Source organism: Loxodonta africana, chromosome 13, assembly GCF_030014295.1.
Source record: "Loxodonta africana isolate mLoxAfr1 chromosome 13, mLoxAfr1.hap2, whole genome shotgun sequence".
Classification (NCBI taxonomy): domain Eukaryota; kingdom Metazoa; phylum Chordata; class Mammalia; order Proboscidea; family Elephantidae; genus Loxodonta; species Loxodonta africana.
In genome coordinates, this window is record NC_087354.1 from 50578117 (window position 1) to 50595846 (window position 17730).

At 39.9% G+C, this 17730-nt stretch overlaps 1 long non-coding RNA gene across 1 annotated transcript in view; it reads right to left on the reverse strand.

The window, feature by feature from the left end:
• Positions 1-11882: 11882 nt before the first annotated feature.
• Positions 11883-17730, reverse strand: part of LOC135227271 (uncharacterized) — a 52715-nt gene continuing 46867 nt past the window's right edge. Inside the window, exon 3 of the long non-coding RNA XR_010317419.1 lies at positions 11883-12117. This is a non-coding gene — a long non-coding RNA (uncharacterized LOC135227271). The remainder of the gene's footprint in view (positions 12118-17730) is intronic.

A 17730-nucleotide genomic window follows, 5' to 3' on the forward strand; every position in this document is an offset into this window, starting at 1 on the left:
CTGATGGAAGAACTGTACCCTGAGTGTTCCTGATCCTGAATTGTAACCTGCTACTTCCCTTGTAAACCTCTTAATCATGAGTATTATCTGTGAGTTTTGTGTGGCCATTGCAATGAATTATTGAACCCAGCAGAGAAGTAGAGAGTGCCATGGGAGGAAAGGTTGGTGTCAGAATTGGTACAGATGGCGGAGAGAGGAAGTACGTCTGACCTCCACCTCATAGGAATCAGCCTTGGGCTGTTGATCTTGATTCTTCTTCCCCCTTGTGAAGTTAGAGAAGCTTAGATGGTGCCCCACGCCATTAGTACACAGTTGATAAATTTTATAATTACTATGGACACAACAGAAACCCTGGTGGTGTAGTGGTTGTGTTACGGCTGCTAACCGAAAAGGTGGGCAGTTGCAATTGCCAGATGCTCCTTGTGTTAACAGGGCAAAGCATCCCAGCTCGAGACTAAGCCCTGCCTAGGTTCTTGCCTTCTACTGACCAAGAATGACCAAGAGAGGCTCAGAGGTTCCACACGAACAAAGGTTTATTAGCTACAGAAAGACAGTAAAGGCTTGCAAGGGAGAGACAGAGAGGAGCTTCCACTTATGCTAGACTCCAGTCTCCGAACAAAGGATTCCCTAGGGTTTATAAATGTTTTTAGGAGGGAAAAAAGGCATTATTTTTATTTATGAAATGGGTGGAGAGTTCCAGGAGAAGGGGAGGGATTATGAAAATCAAACGTGTGTGCAGTTAGAATTCAAGATGGACTTCCTTGCAGAGGTTGCTGGAACCAAGATGGAGTCTGTCACAAAGGCTGCTGGGATGTGGAACAGGACTTATTCTGGGATGTTGTGCATGCGTGATGCCTCTGGACCTTGGTTTGAGTCCTGGCAAGGGGTCTTTGCTCATGTTTATTTCCTGCAGAAGGTCATCCATTGTTCTTTATTGAGCATGCTCTGCACCTGGTAGGGACTTGAAAAACAACCTTGAAAAAGTAGTTATTTACTGGATTAGTCAAGGAAGTCTGTTAAGGAAATGTATAAAGAAAAGGTTATTTACTCAGAAAGGAATACATTCTAACAACCCATAGGAGGGGAGGGGCAATGAAGCTTGTGCATAGGCTTCAATCCAGGAATCGAGGAGGACTGAGCCAGAATTCATTTACCTCAGCCAGTCTGATTCCTTGTCGCACTTGGAAACCCTATGGGGCAGTTCTACTCTGTCCTGTAGGGTCGCTAGAATTGACTCATGGCAATTGATTTTTTTTTTTTTTAGTATAGACACAATGGAGCCCTGGTGGTGTAGCGGTTAAGTGCTATGGCTGCTAACCAAAAGGTCAGCAGTTCAAATCCACCAGCTGCTCCTTGGATGACAAGGGGTTGGTTTTTTTGGTTTTTATGGACACATAAAAGTAGATTTGGAAACCCTGGTGGCGTAGTGGTTAAGTACTATGGCTGCTAACCAAGAGGTCGGCAGTTCGAATCTGCCAGGTGCTCCTTGTAAACTCTATGGGGCAGTTCTCTGTCCTATAGGGCTGCTATGAGTCAGAATCGACTTGACAGCAGTGAGTTGTTTTTTTTTTTTTTTTGGTTTAAAAGTAGATTGCATTCCTTATACAAAAACATTATAAAATTAACATTTAAAATAAACCTAGATTTGGCTGCATGTTGTCTTCGGAGATTAATTCCATAGCTCCTGATGGCTGGATCTAAATGCAGATACACTTAATTCTAACCAGAACACCTTGTGAAGCTACTTAATATAGTAAGCTTTTGTTTTGTTTATGTAGAAAACGTTTGTAATCGCAACAAAACGGAAACAAAAATAAAATAGAAGTCATTTAAAGTAAATAAAATATAATTTCTATAAAAATTTTTAAAAAGGTCAAATAGTTCCACATGTTTGAGATACTTCAGTACCAGTAAAAAGTGTACAAATGCACACATCACTCAACTGGCCAATATTTTAATAATCCACAATATTAATAGATATATAAAAAGCACTGTCACCACCTAAAATAATGCATCACGTAGTTTTCAAGACCGTGTTGGCGTTTAACCTCTGCGCTTCTTTGGAATCACTTTGGCTGCAGCCAGAACACATTCTTTTTTAATGATACCACGTGTGTTTTCACATTTATCTTCTGTCAATTGATGGACAGAGTAAGCAGTTCAGACAAATCAGGAAGTCGTCACTAGTGAGGGAGGTAGGGTGGCTCAGTGGCGGAATTCTTGCCTCCCATGCAGAAGATCCCGGCTCAGTACTCCAAGTGCGGCCATCACCCGTGTGTCAGCGGAGGCTTGCATGTTGCTGTGATGCCGATAGATTTCAGCGGCGCTTCCAGGCTAAGAGGAACTGGGAAGAATGGCCTGGCAATCTACTTCCAAAAATCAGCCAATGAAAACCCTATGGATTACAAGGGTCTGATCTGCAGTGCTTGTTCAGTTGTGTATGTGGTCGCCATGAGCCAAGGCCAAGTCCATGGCAGCAATGGCAACAACAAAGTCTCTAGAGGAAGGTGAGGCCCCTGTCTGGGGAAGAGGGCTTTAGACAGCCACGGGGAGCATTCCTTCACCTGCTTCCTCTGTGGGACCGTGGTCGAGGGTACCACCCTCTCCCGCCCCAGCCTCCGAGGTCCCCAGCACCGCACACGAGCTCTGCCCCTCTGAAGCAGCCAGAACTACCCCGAGACAGCAAATACATTTGTTTTTGATGCAGCTTTGCACGCTTGCCATATTTCACAGCGTAATAGGAGGTTAAGGAAAGAGACCAATGAGATGTCACGTTTCCACTACATGATGACAGCTATACCTCACTGTGCTGTGCGAAGGGCTGAGGGGCTAAGGGGACAGGGGAGAGAGGCTTTTTGAACACTCTAGACTTTGGAATTTTGGAGAGTGCTTCCACGTTGGTGGGTTTTACACACTCACCTTCTGGTCTTTACTCTTCTTCGTTTTGGGCAGTTTTCACTGGTTAGAGAAACACAAGGAGGATAACTTATGTTATCCAGATTCCACAGGGAGCCATGGAGTTTCAAGGATTTCTGAATCCAAAGTGTGGGCCCATCCCTGATTTAAAATGTGGAGTTAGAGGGGCCTTTACAAGTTTCATTGTCTATGGTGCACCCTGTACTTCCGTTTCTGGCAACAATTCACATTGAAGCTTAGTACCAGACATAACCTAAGAAACAAAATAGAAAACAAAAAAACCCCTTGTTGGAATTTTGATTGAAGTGGTTTGGAATTTATAGGTTTGTTTGGGAAGAATTTCCCATCTTTATGACATTGAGTCTACCAGTTTATGAACTTGATATATCTCTTCATTTATTTACATCTTTCTATAAAGCCCTGGCGGGACAATGGTTAAGTGCTGAGAGGTTGGTGGTTTGAACCCACCAGCTCCTCTGTGGGAGAACGATGTGGCGGTCTGCTCCCATAAAGATTAAACCCAAAAACCAAACCTGTTGCTGTCAAGTAGATTCCAACTCATAGTGACCCTATAAAGATTACAGCGTTGGAAACCCTATGCGGCAGTGCTACTCTGCCCTATAGGGTTGCTATGAGTCAGAACTGACTTGACGGCAATGGGATTGGTTTGGTTTTGGTTTGATAAAGCTGTATAGCTCGCTCCATAGGAATCTTTTCTTATATTTACACCTAATATCTTAGGAGTTTTTTCTGTTATTATGAATTGTAGATTATTTTTTTAGTTGCCTACCTAATATGTCTTCTCTTCTCCCTTCTTTTATTATAAAATTTTTTTCATTGTGCTTTAGGTGAAAGTTTACAGAGCAAATTAGTTTCTCATTCAAAAATTCCTACACATTTTTTTTCATGGCATTGGCTGCAGTCCTGTAATGTGTCAGCACTGTTCCCCTTTCCCTTTCCACCCTGGGTTCCTCAGTTCCATTCATCCAGTTTTCCTGTCCCTTCCCACCTTATAATCTTTGTTTTTGGGCAGGTGTTGCCCATTGATCTCGTATACTTGGTTGATCTAAGAAGTACGTTCCTCAGGTGTATTATTGTTTGTCTTATAGGACGGCCTAATCTTTGGCTTAACAGTGAGCTTCGGGAGTGGCTTCAGTTCTGAGTTAGAAGTGTGTCTGGGAGCCATACTCTCAGGGATTCCTCCAGTCTCTGTCAGACCAGTGAGTCTGGTCTTTTTGTGAATTTGATCATTTGGTCTACAGTTTTCTCCTGCTCTGTCCAGGAGCTCCTGTTGTAATTCTGGTCAGAGTGTGGTGGGTAGAGGTAGCTGGGCACCACCTAGTTCTTCTGGTCTTAGGGTCGTGTAGGCTGTGGTTCATGTGTTCCACTAGTCCTTTGGACTAATTGCTCCCTTGAATCTTTAGTTTTTTTCACCTCGCCTTTGCTCCGAACTAGAAAAGATAATTGTATCTTAAGTGGCCACTAGTAATCTTTTAAGATCCCAGACACTACTCACCAAAGTAGGATGTAGAGCATTGTCTTTAAGAACTATGACATGTTGATAGGTGTAGATGTGCCCCGAGTAAACTGGAGATTTTTTAAAATTAAATTTTGCAATTAGTTGTGATTATTCAGACAACTTACTATTTGTCTAAGAATGCAATTTATTTTTGTCTATCAGTTTTACATCCAATAACCTTGCTGAACTATATACTTTTAGTTCTAAAGGATTCTCTAGATTAGCACTGTCCGACAGAAATATGAGCCACATATGTGAATTTTACATTTCCTAGTAATTACATTAAGAAACGTAAACACAAAGGGGTAAAATTATATTTATCTGTTTATGTAAGATTTGTTTGAATCTAGTTATGCAAATGTTATCATTTCAACATGTAATATAAAATTTATTAATGAGATATTTTACATTACTTTTTTCCTGAGAAGCCTTAAAAATCCAGTGGTATTTTTATATTAACAGCTCATCTGAATTCAGACTGGCCACGTTTCAATTGCTCAAAAGCCACGTGTGGCCGGTGGCCCCTGTATTAGACAGTGCCGTTCTAGATCTTCTACAAACGTAATCATATTGGCTCAGGTTAATAATTTTATTGTTTTCCAATTCTTGTACTTTCCCCCTTGTTTTACTTTGCTGGCAAGGACCTGTAGTGCCGCACTGAATAAAACCGGTGATACTGGTCATTCTTGTCTTGTTCCTGGCCTTAAAGGGAAAGTTTACAACACTTTTTGTTAATTGTGATGTTTGCTGGAGTTTTCTGACTGGTATTCTTCATTAGATTAAGCAGGTTTCCTTCTATTTCTAGTATGATATATATATATATATGTATGTAATGAATGGGTGTTTGATATTGTCAGATACATTTTCTGCATTCGTGGGAATGATTCAGTGGTTTATCTTTAATCTCTTACAATAGTGATGTATATTGAGATTAATGTTAAATCATCCTTGCCTGTTCTTGCAGATTGTTCTCTGGTTTCTTTTTGTTGTAGCTGGATCCCAGGGTCCACAGCTACAAGGGGGCAGTTCTGAGTGTAGTAACAAAATCTAGCCCTTTCAATTTTGCAAGTGGTGAAAGACTGTCTTTGTGGGGAGGGAAGAACCAGCCCCTAAGTCTAGTCCTCAGCTTTACCGTCTGTCTGGGAAAAAAATCGTCTGGGAGTCCTTGCTTATTTCTGCTGCAGCCTCTTTTCTGGCCACAAGGGGGTGCTACTTCCCTTAGCGTCAGTTCTGGCCACAAGGCAGACCTGTTAATAACGTCAAAAGTTTTGCTCCTGTACCTCTTAGAAGAATTTTGAAAAACTATGTTCCTCTTGTGCATTTAAACTATGATACAGTTTTTAATCATAAGTTTAAATAGTTTCAAAGAATGAATACTTTGAGTTTCGTTTCAGTGCTTCCTTTTTTCATTTTTATAGCTGAACCTAAGAAAACTTGTTCCCATAAATCGGTAAATGGAAGAGTTTCAACAATGTCATTATCATATAATGATCCATCAGGTGACAACCGGATTAAGTCCTCTTCAAATTTGATTGAAAGAAGATATTTGGGAATCTTTTAATTTGCAAAAGGATTTGTTGGCCAAAATTGTTCACTTTTTCAAAATAGATGTAAATATCTTAAATTGACATTTTGTTTGAAGCACTGAAGGTTTTCACACTCCCAGGCGTTGCACCTGGGTAAGGTTTAGAGTAGGTTCCTGGGTGGCGCAAAAGGTGAAGGGTTCGACTACTAGCTCAAAGGTCGTCGGTTTGAACCCACCCAGAGATGCCTCAGAAGACAGACCTGGCAACCTGCCTTGAAAACCCTATGGAGCCGTTCTACTCTTCATACATGGGGTCGCCATGAGTCTGAATTGACTCAAAGGCAACTAACAACAATAAGGTTTGGAGTGTTGGTGAAGAACGAGCCAATCTGTCTTGGAGGAAGTACAGCCAGAGTGCTCCTTAGAAGTGAAGATGGCAACACTTCGTCTTCGCTTGCTTCGGACGCATCATCAGGAGAGACCATTCACTGGAGAAAGACATCCTGCTTTTTCAGCTTCGTTATTTTTCCCTTATACAAGTTTGCTCTGTACTACAATGAGATTTCTAGCTCTGCTCTTGGCAAGGTTTATGACCTTGAGCAAGCCTCTTTTTTTAAATATAACTATATATATATATATATATACACACTTTATTTTTGTTGTTGAGAATACACACAGCAGAATATACACCAACTCAATAATTTCTGCATACATAATTCAGTGACATTTATTACATTTCGAGTTGTGCAAGCATTCTCGCCCTCACTTTCTGAGTTGTTCCTCCCTCATTAACATGAACTCACTGCTCCCTAAGTTTCCTGTCTAATCTTTGGAGTTGCTGTTGTCAATCTGATCCCATATAGTTCTTAAAAGAGCACCATGCTTAAGGGAGATATTCTTTGCTAGTTAAGATAAACTATTGTTTGATTTTGAGTAGACTTCAGCATATGTTGTTGTTTTTAACAAAAAGCTAGTTCTAAAATTTATATGAAAGAGCAAACAGTTAAGAGCCCCGCCATTTCTGAAAAGAAAACCCAAATGGAAGGACTCAGTTTACAGAGCAAGATTCATTATAAACCTATAGTAATTAGGCTCGGGGACAGTCAAATAGATGCGTAAATGAATAGCAGGGTAGGCACAGATTCACAGTTATGCCAAAGCAGAACAGAGCTGAAAGGAGAGATAATTCAACAAATGGTGCTGGACAATTGGTCATTCATAAGAAAAAATAACGATGGATCCCTTCCTCACACCATGCACAAGAAAATTTGTTCTGAAAAGTTTGTTACTGGTCCTCCAAGTCTTGCTCGGCGCCACACTGAGATACAAGACAGGTGAAAGTGAAAGAAGAAAACTTTATTTGGTTGGCCAAGCACAGGAGCACACCAGGACCTTTGTCGCCAAGACGGCTCCCCAGTTGGCAGGCCTGTGAGGTTTATCAGGGGAGGAAACAGAGCAGGGGTGGGCTCTTCTTCAGGGTGTGCTCAGGAGCGTTGTCTATCAGGACTGATGGACAACTCCTGTGATGATGCTGACATCATGGGGTCGGCCAGTAGCACTGGGGCCAAAACGGAGGGAAAATGGAGGCTTAGATCCTCCCAGCCGCCATTCAGCGGCTGCCCAGCTCAAGTTCAAGGACGTAAAAGTGAAAAGCAAAACTTTAAAAAAGAAAATATGGCCAAATAAACCTTTACAAGATGCTTCAACCTTTCAGGGATTAAGAAAAATAAAACGTAGAATCATTATAAGATACCATTTTACACTCACTAGATGGGCAAAAAACAAAGTCCGACCATACCCAGTTGACGGCTTTGGGAAACAATTGGGCATTACCTGGTAAAGTGGAAGCAATGCGTATGCAGCAGCTCCACTCCAGGTGTAAACCCTGGAACACCTGGTGCATATTTACCTCCATGTGTACGGGAATGTTCAGAGCAGCAATGTTTTTAGTAGTTAAAACCTGGAAACTGGAATTAACACAATGAAAACGAGCCAAAGAGAGCTACGAAGCAACAAAGCAGAATCTTTACAAACTAAAATAAAAACCGCCCGAACCTGAATTAAGACATAACTTTTTTACATGATAGAATTCACGATCTTCTACTGGGGAAAAGAATGTTTAAGCAATTCTGTGATAAAATTTAGTACGATTAAGACTTGTTCTGGGAAGCTGTTTGTTTATACACATCTCTGTCGCTGTGAGTCGGAATCAACTCCACGGCAACGGGTTTGGTTTTTTTAGTTTTGGTCTTAGATATGATTAGACCTTTTTCTGGGTGTTTTTTTTTTTTATGGTTAGTCCTTAGTAGTGGTTAAGTGCTATGGCTTCTAACCAAAAGGTCGGCAGTTCGAATCCACCAGGTGATTCTTGGAAACTCTATGGGGCAGTTCTACTCTGTCCTATAGCGTCGCTATGCTCTGAGTTTTGGTCCTTAGATGATCATTTAACCCAAAAAACCCAGTGCCGTCGAGTCGATTCCAACTCATAGCGACCCCATAGGACAGAGTAGAACTACACCAATGATCATTTAGTTAAGGTCCTTTTTACTAAGTTAAGATGACACCTAGTGACTTTTAACCATCATTTACTTTTGTATCTAGCATAACAATAATGTAACTAGTATCTTTCCCTATAAAATGCTTAACGGAGAACTGAATCATTTAATCGATCTGCTAGAGGACTTTTCCCCTGCAGTAGGTTGAAATAAAACTGACACGTGTCATTACTAAATTGCTTGTCGTTTTAAACAAAATGCACTACTGAGTGGAAAAGCTGAACACAAAATAACAGAGTATGATTGTATTTACATTAACTTCAAAAATCGGCCAAAGAAACTCTAGTAAGGCAGTCCCCGGGTTACAAACGAGATCAGTTCCTAAAGCTGTCTTTAAGTCAAATTTGTTAGGTAAGTTGGAACAGGTACATGCGTTTCTTACTTAGCGTCAGTTAGTCAAATGTTTGTCTGAGTATACAGTATATATTATTTTATGTATATAAAACACTTAAGAAACACTTCCAAATACACGAAAACACCGTAAACATAATAATACAGTCCAAAACAAAAAACCCACTGCTGTGGAGTTGATTCCCACTCATAGCAACCGTATAGGACACGGTAGAACGGCCCCATCGGGCTTCCAAGGCTGTACATCTTTACGGAAGCAGACTGCCACATCTTTCTTCCACCGAGCAACTGGTGGGTTTGAACAGTCGACCTTTTGGTTAGCAGCCCAGCGCTTAACCACTCTGTCACCAGAGTTTCTAATGATACCCAAAAAATCCAAACCTGTTGCCATCTGGTGATTTCTGACTCATAGCGACCCTATAGGACAGAGCAGAACTGTCCCAAAGGGTTTCCAAGAAGCGGCTGGTGGATTCGAACTGCCGACCTTTAGATTAGTGGTCAAGCTCTTAACGACTGTGACCCTAATAATACAGTACATAATTACTAATAATAATACAGTAATAATAAACGTAACTACATACGGTACTGTATTGATGATAGAATCTGTACGTATACACTATTGTAAAAAAAAAATTTAGATAGAAAAAAAAAAAATACAACTTAAGATGGCAGCGTTTTCTTGGCTCCAGCGAGGAACCGCTGAAGCCATGCAATGTTTTTATGAGCGTAACAAAGTAGTGCATGCATTCCTTACCACGAACCACCATATTTAACTAAAATTTTTAATAGGCTTTATGGTAGTCCGTTGTCAAAAGTAACTCAGACCTTGATAACCCAGAGACTGACTGAAATGCAAAAAGAGTTGAGAAATAAAGACAGCACCACCACTACACAAAACGAGGTTAGTGTTCAATTTACTGGCTAAAGATAGGCTTGCAACTAAGAGAGAATGGAGAAAAACCGATTAACATGCAGTGTACAGCATAGCTTAAAAACACTAACCACTGAGAAAATGACCTATATGCTTAGAAAGCATTTGAAAAAAATCGCGGGTAACAATTATAGCAGCTTTTCTTTTTAAGCTTCAACACAGTTATCAGCCTTGCAAAAACGGAAAGCCTCCAAAAACTGGCTTAAGACAACATCTATTTTTACACCTGCTTTCATGTCTTCAAGCAGGGGAAATGCTTACCCCCTGATTCATGCCTCAGGTAACTACAACTACTAGTGCGGTGATGGTGCCTACTTACCCACAAGATCTCTGCCCATAGACGTTCATCCAAGGAATTCTTTAAATAGCACTTTCATGAATGTTAGAGAAATTGAGTAGAAAGGCTTTTTTAACTTGGATAAAAAAATTGTACTATGAGCAGTGTATTATGGGTATGCAAATAAGCCTAAGTAATCGCTCTGGTGGTGCAGTGGTTGAGTTCGTCTCTTAACCAAAAGGTTGGCAGTTAAAATCCACCAGCTGCTCCTCGGAAACCCTATGGAGCAGTTCTACTCTGTTCTATAGGGCCGCTAGGAGTCGGAATAGACTCTACCGCAACAGGGTTTTTGTTTTTGTTTTTTTACTTGCACTTTGGACTCCGGAAATACCTTGCTATTACGCGATGCTTCTGGGCCACCACTAGGGGGCGAATGGGAGGCTTGGCTGGTTGGGATCTAAACCCCGTCCCGGTCAACCTGAGGCTCTGATTTTATCTTGTTCATACATTGGGACTTTAAAAAGTGATTTCTTTTAGATAAAGCAATTTTCTAATAGTTGGGGCGGGGGTAGGGAGAGAATAACGAGGAATTGTTAACACAAAATTCAGGGTATTGGTTACCCTCGGTGGGGAGTAAGGATCCTGTGTCGGCAATATCTTTTTGTCTTAAATTGGGAGTGTGGCATCAGAGTTTCATTTTATTACTTTTTTTCTAAATTATGTATACAAGATATACTTCTTTTATCTGTAGGATATACTTACATAAAAATTTTTTAAAAGATAAAAAAAAAAAAACCGGTGCGATGTGAAGCGACCACCATAAATATAACAAGGGTGGGGGGTAGTTTCTCTGTACATCTCCCTACCATCTCACCTTTGATAAGATTGCGTCTGTAGAAAGTGTTTCATCGCTCCTGGGTCTTAAGGCTTTACTGTGCTCCACAGAGGCACTTATCCCTAAGGAAAGAATGAGAGTGAAAAATGAGAAATAAGCTTAATGTTAAGCTTTTAGCTGTTGCAGCCCAGGGACAGTCATGGGGGCTCACAGAGTTCCGAATCCAAAGTGTAACGGTCCCACTGTGTGGCCACTTTCTACTTCCATGCAGCCAGAGTGTTGATGCCAAGGGTCAAGCAATCCGCTGCTAACCGGGCTCAAACCTGGCTCTGTGGGAAAGAGACCTGGTGATCTGCTTCCTTAAAGATTACGGCCAAGAAAACCCTATGGGGCAGTTGTCTGTCACATGGGGTGACTACGTGTCGGAGTCGTCTCAGTGGCACCTAATAACAACAAAAGTATTACTTCAAAAAACATTTCAGTGAGCACTTAAACTTCAGTGAGAATTTAACCTCAAAAAGAAAACTCTTCAGGGATTTGATTCATTTTTCATTATATTGTCTTCCCATTCATGAAAACATTGTAAATCTACCTGTTTATTGACGTCTACTTTTGTCTTCCAATATTTTATAATTTTACCGTACAAATTTTTTGTTAAATACACCAGAAAAAAAAAAAAATCCAACCCATTACTGTGGAGTCAATTCCGACTCATAGTGACCCTGTAGGACAGGGTAGAACTGCCCCATAGGGTTTCCAAAGCTGTAATCTTTACGGAAGCAGACTGCCACGTCTTTCTCCCCTTGAGCAGCTTCCTGGTGGGTTCAAACCACCGGCCTTTCAGTTAGCAGCGGAGGGCTTCCACCAGGAGGCGCCACCGGGGCTCCTTTATTAGATACACTCCTAATACAGTTTTTGTGGCTAGCATAGATTTCTTAAATGACAGTTTAGAATTGCTGGTGTCTATTTTTTTTTTTTTTTAGTAAGGCAGTTGAGTTTTGTTTGTTGCTCTTCGATTCAGCATTCTTAAACTCTTTACTTCTAATAGGTAGACAAACATACCAGCAGATAGCGACAACGTTGTTTCTTCCTTTCCAACTCTTGTACTTTTTTTTAAATTTCTTTTTCTTGTTTTACTTTGTTGGCTGGGAACTCTGGTAGAGAGACTCAGAACTGAAGCAGTGATAGTGGGTATCTTTGTTCTGGTTCTGATAAAAAAAAAAAAATTTTTTTTATAGCTTTCATTAAATGTGAAGTTCCCTGTATACTTGGGGCCAGCTTCCTCGCCACATGGCCTGTGCGCTCACAAGGCTTTGGGGCCAGAGGCCTGGCTCTTGGTTTAGTGCTCTGCTCTTGTCTTCTTGAAATTCCTAATCATTTTTGGACAAGAGGCCCTGCAGTTTCATTTTCACTGGGCCTTGAAAGGCTTCTGGTAGAAATTCTGATTAAGCCAGTTCTGCTCTATTCCTGGTTTGCTGAATAGTATGTATGGGTGTTGAGATTAATCCATTAATGTTGAAAATTGCATTAAGAGATCTTCTGTGATCAATTATCCCTGCATTTATCACCTAAACCCAATTTGGTAATGATGTATTATTTTTAAAAATAAACTTTTATTTTTTTAAGAATAGTTTTAAATGTACAGAAAAATTGAGAAGATATAGAGAGTCCCCACATCTTCCACCAGTTACCCTTGTTATTAACAGGTTACATTAAACCCGTTGCCAAACCTGTTGCTGTCCAGTTGATTCCAACTGATAGCGACCCTATAGGACAGAGTAGAACTGCCCCAAAGGGTTTCCAAGGAACAGCTGGTAGATTCGAACTGCCCACCTCTCGGTTAGCAGCCGAGCTTTTAACCTCTGCACCACCAGGGCTCCAACATGTTATATTAGCATGGTATATTTGTCACAATTCATGAACCAACATTGACTGATACAGTATTATTAACTAAAGTCCATGGCTTATTCAGATTTCCTTAGTTGTTTTCCGATTCTAGGATCCTATCTAGGAAATCATGTTATATTTAATCGTCTTGTCTCCTTAGGCTCCTCTGGGCTAATAGTAAAATTGACTTTTTGGTGCATCCTTCTATGATTTCCAACACGTGTACAGGTAGATTTGCATAACCACCACCAGGGTTTGTAATCAGGGCACAGAACAGCCCCGTCATCCCCAAACCCCTCCTCATGCCTCCCCTTTGTAGTCCCACCGTCTGTTCTCCATCACTGTGATTCTGCCTTTTTCAGACTGTCATAAAAATGGTTACAGTATGTACACGTTTGAATGTGGTTCCTTTCACTCAACATTAACGCCTTTGAGATTTGTCCTGTCGTTGCAGGTATCAGTATTTCATTCCTTTGGAGTTCTGAATAGCTTTTCACTGTGTGGATGGATGTACCACAGTTTGTTTATCCATTCACTTATTTACTGTTTTTAGTGATTGTTACTAATAGAGTGGATATAAGCACATTCATATATACGATTTTGTATAAATGTAAGTTCTCATTTTCCTAAGGTAGATACCTAGAAGTGGGATTGTTGGGCCATATGGTAAGTGGATGTTTAGCTTTATAAGAAACTGCCGAAGTGTTTTCCAAAGTACCTGTACCAGTTTGCATTCCCACCAAGCAACAGATGAAAATCCCAGTTGCTTGTCGTCTCTCCAGCATATGGTGTTGTCAGGTTGTTTTTTTTTTTCATTTAAGCCATCCTGACGGATGCGTAGTGGTATCTCATTGTGGTTTTAATTTGCATTTTCCTAATAACTAATGATGTTGAATATCTTTTCAAGTGCTTATTTATAAACCATATATTTTCTTTGGGGAAGTATCTATTCAAGTCTTTTGCCCTTTGTAAAAAAATTTTTTTTCTTGCTGTTGAGTTTTAAGAGTTCTTTATATATTCTGGTTATTAAAAGTCTTTTATTGCACATTATATCATATGCTCTATGATAAAAAGTATATACCTAGATCAAAATTAAATTTGTTTTTTATTTCCTATTGCCACAAGTCTCTATATATTAAAAATATTTCTTTTAGACTGAGTTGTTATTCTTAGTAGTAGTACATACTTGATAAATACATATATTTTTCAAACTTTGATTATTATTAAGCATAAAAAGTAAACTTTTACTGGAAGTGAAACTCTTAATGACATGCCTGCATCCATGAACAAATATGCTTATTGTCATGATGAGACAGGATTCAGCATCTCTTCCATTTCTGTTTTTCGTTTTTATAGATGTTAAGTGCTAAGAATTCTTGTTCCTATAAATGAGTAGATGGGAATGGAAGAAGTTATGGCAATAACATTGCAATTCATTACTGAGTTGTATGCCATATAATATTCAACTGAATTAGATTCCAAAGCATTTCACTTGCAAAAGGATTTACTTCCCAGTTAGTAGAGCCTTGTACTTCAACACCAATATTTTGCATTGTCTCTCTGGAGCCCTGGGAGTTTTATACCCTGGGCCAGTGCTCCACAGTGTGATTTGTGGCTGTTCTTTTGAGAAGTGGAAGAAGGGCCATTGTGTGAAAGGGTAAGTGGGACAGAATTCCCCCAAGGATCCATTTTAACAATTAGTCCATGAGGAGGTCAAAGAACTGGATTCCTTAAAATGACTGTCTGCTTACCTCTTGGGCAATCTTTGCACACCCCACTTGAAGTCCTTGGTGTTAAAATAAGACTTCACTAAATTCTTGAAGGTATTAAAAGGAAATAAACACAGGGAGGGGGACTTCTGGCATGACAGCTTGAGAAGTTCCACCAACCCACTCCCCAGAGAAACTGGTGAAAATTATTTGAAAAACAATCATTCAGTGTTTCTAGAAATGGCCTAAGGACATACAGCAAATGAAGAAATGTTTATTTAAGAAAATTTACTAAAATTTGGTAAGAACAATGAGTCTATACTATTTTAACTGAGATACACCCACTTCCTCTTCTTTCCCAGCTCAATGAGATAGAAACTTTACTCCAGACTGGAGCAGCCAAGAACACAGGGCCTCCTCTCCCCTCAACTCACAGTCAGAGGACTATTTTTTCAGGAAGAACAGGGCATCAGCATTTCTCATCTTGCCCTCAGGTACCTGTTGCTAAGGCTAGGTTCCCAATGAGTGTAGCTGAGAGGTGGGGGCACCCTTCTTCTACCCAGCTCCCACTCATGGGATGGAGGCGCTACCCTGGGCCCTTGAGCTACTGAGAGTACTAGGGCCTCCATTGCCCTTGTCCCAGCCAGGAAAGGCAAGTCAGGAACATCTGAGGCTACCACTTCCCCTCTACTCAGCTCCTAAAGTGGGAGTGTCACTCAGAGAGAAGCTGGCATTTGTCCCCACCACAGCTCCAGAGCCAAGGCTCAGAGATTTTTCCTGGGGGGAGAAGCAGACCATAAAATAGACAACATCTGATCTCTTACCAAAAGAACTGATATCATTTACAACAGAGCATAGAGAAATTCAAGTCTACAGGTCCTCACACAAACAGTGTGGAGGATGTGGGAAGGGCAATTAGAAGAATGGTAGATTCACTGGTTATATAAGCTAAACTACAGGTTGGCTAGAGAATAAGGGAGGCAGCTGGGGGAGCCAACCTAGGGTCACAACAAATCTCAAACACAGACCTTGGGAACTATCCCGTCAAAGGAGCCTAAATTTGGTTGGTTTGATCTGTGGAGCAATTAATGCTCCAGGGCACTTATAAATGATAGAGTAATTAGCCCATAGTTAGCAGGTGAACAGCTAAATGTGGTCAGGGAAAGAGACAGTCAAAGAGAGCCCTGTGAAAACCACTATCATCCCAGGGTGACTGTGGGAATATCCACAGTTGTAGCTCCTCCTTGAAAACCCTATAGGATAGTTCTGCTCTGTCCTATAGGGTCGCTATGAGTCTGAATCGACTTGATGGCAATGGGTTTGTTTCTGTTTTTTGTACCCCATTAAGAACATCAGACACTTAACACTGCGGGGTGGGGAGGGGCAGGGTGGGTAGACTCCACTAAAATAATAAAGCCAGTCACTAAACAAATAAGCGAACAAATAACAAAAGACCTGGAGTGGGAGAACAGTATCAAGATTTGCTACAATATATTATATAAAATGTCCAGTTTCCAACAACAAAAAATGAGATATGCAAAGAAATACGAAAGTATGATCCATACACCACAAAGAAAGCAGGCAACAGAAACTATCTGTGATGATGGCCAGATGTCAGATTTAACAAACAAAATCTTCAAAGTAACCACTCTAAATATGTTTGAGAAACCATGGTTAAAGAAGTAAAGGAAGGTATGATGACAATGTCACATCAAATAGAGAATGTCAATAAAGAGATAGAAAATATGAAAAAGAACCAAATGGGATAGCTAAAGTTGACAAGTACAACAACTAAAATGAAAAATTCACTAGAGGGACTCAGCAGTACATTTGAACTGGTTGAAGAAATAATCAGTGAACTTGAAGACAGATCAATAGAGATACAATCTGAAGAAAAGAGAGAAAAAAGGAGGAAGAGAAATGAACAGAGCCTGAGACATGTGGGACACCATTAAACACACCAATGTATGTGAAATGGATAAACCAGAAGGACAGGAGAGAAAGAAAGGAGCAGAAAAAATACACAACATATCAAAATTTATGGAATGCAGCTAAAGCAGTGCTTAGAGGGAAATTTATAGCTATAAATGCCTAATGTTAATAAAGAAGAAAGATATCAAAATAATAACCTAAGTTTCCACTTTAAGACACTGGGATAAGAAGTGCAAACTAACCTAAAGTAACCAAAGGAAGGGAATAATAATACAGACAGGAGCAGAAATTAATGAAATAGAAGTAGCAAAACAATACAGAAAATGAAATCAAAAGCTGTTTCTTTGAAAAGAGCAACAGAATTGATAAACTTTTAGCTAGACTGACCAAGAAAAAAGGAAGATCAAATAACTAGAATCAGAAATAAAAGGGGGGATATTATTACCAACATTAAAAAAAAAAGTACTATAAATGAATACTATGAACAATTGTATGCCAATAAATTAGATTACTTAGGTGAAATAGACAAGTTTCTAGAAAGACACAAACTGCTGAAACTGACTCAAAAAGAAGTAGACAATCTAAATAGACCTATAACAAGTGAAGAGATTGAATTAGTAGTAATAACAATAATAATAAAAAGCTACTCACAAAGAAAAAACCCAGGCTCAGATAGCTCCACCAGTGAATTCCACCAAACATACAAAGAAGAATTAATACCAATTCTTCATAAACTTTTCAAAAACATAGAAGAGGAATGAACACTTTCCAGTTCATTCTGTGAGGCCACTATTACTTTGATATCAAGACCAGTTAAAGAAACCACAAGAAAACTACAGACCGATATCTCTTATAAATAGGGATGCAAAAGTCCCCAACAACATACTTGGAAAACAAATCCAGCAACATGTAAAAAGAATTACATACCTTGACAAAGTGAGATTTATTCCAGGATTTCAAATATCTGAAGATCAGTTAATATAATACATTGTATCAACAGAATAAAAAACAAAAAAAGCATGATCATCTCAACATTTGACAAAACCCAACACCGTTTCATGGCAAAAACACTCAACAAGCTAGAATAGAAGGGAACTTCCTCAACCTGGTAAAGGGCACCTATGAAAAGTCCACAGCCAACATCATACTTTAATATGAAAGACTGAATATTTTATCCCTAAGATCAGAAACAAGACAAGGATGTCCACTTCCACCACTTAGATTCAACATTGTAGTGGAGGTTCCAGCCAGGGCAATTAGGCAAAAAATAAATATAAATAAACAAATAAAAGG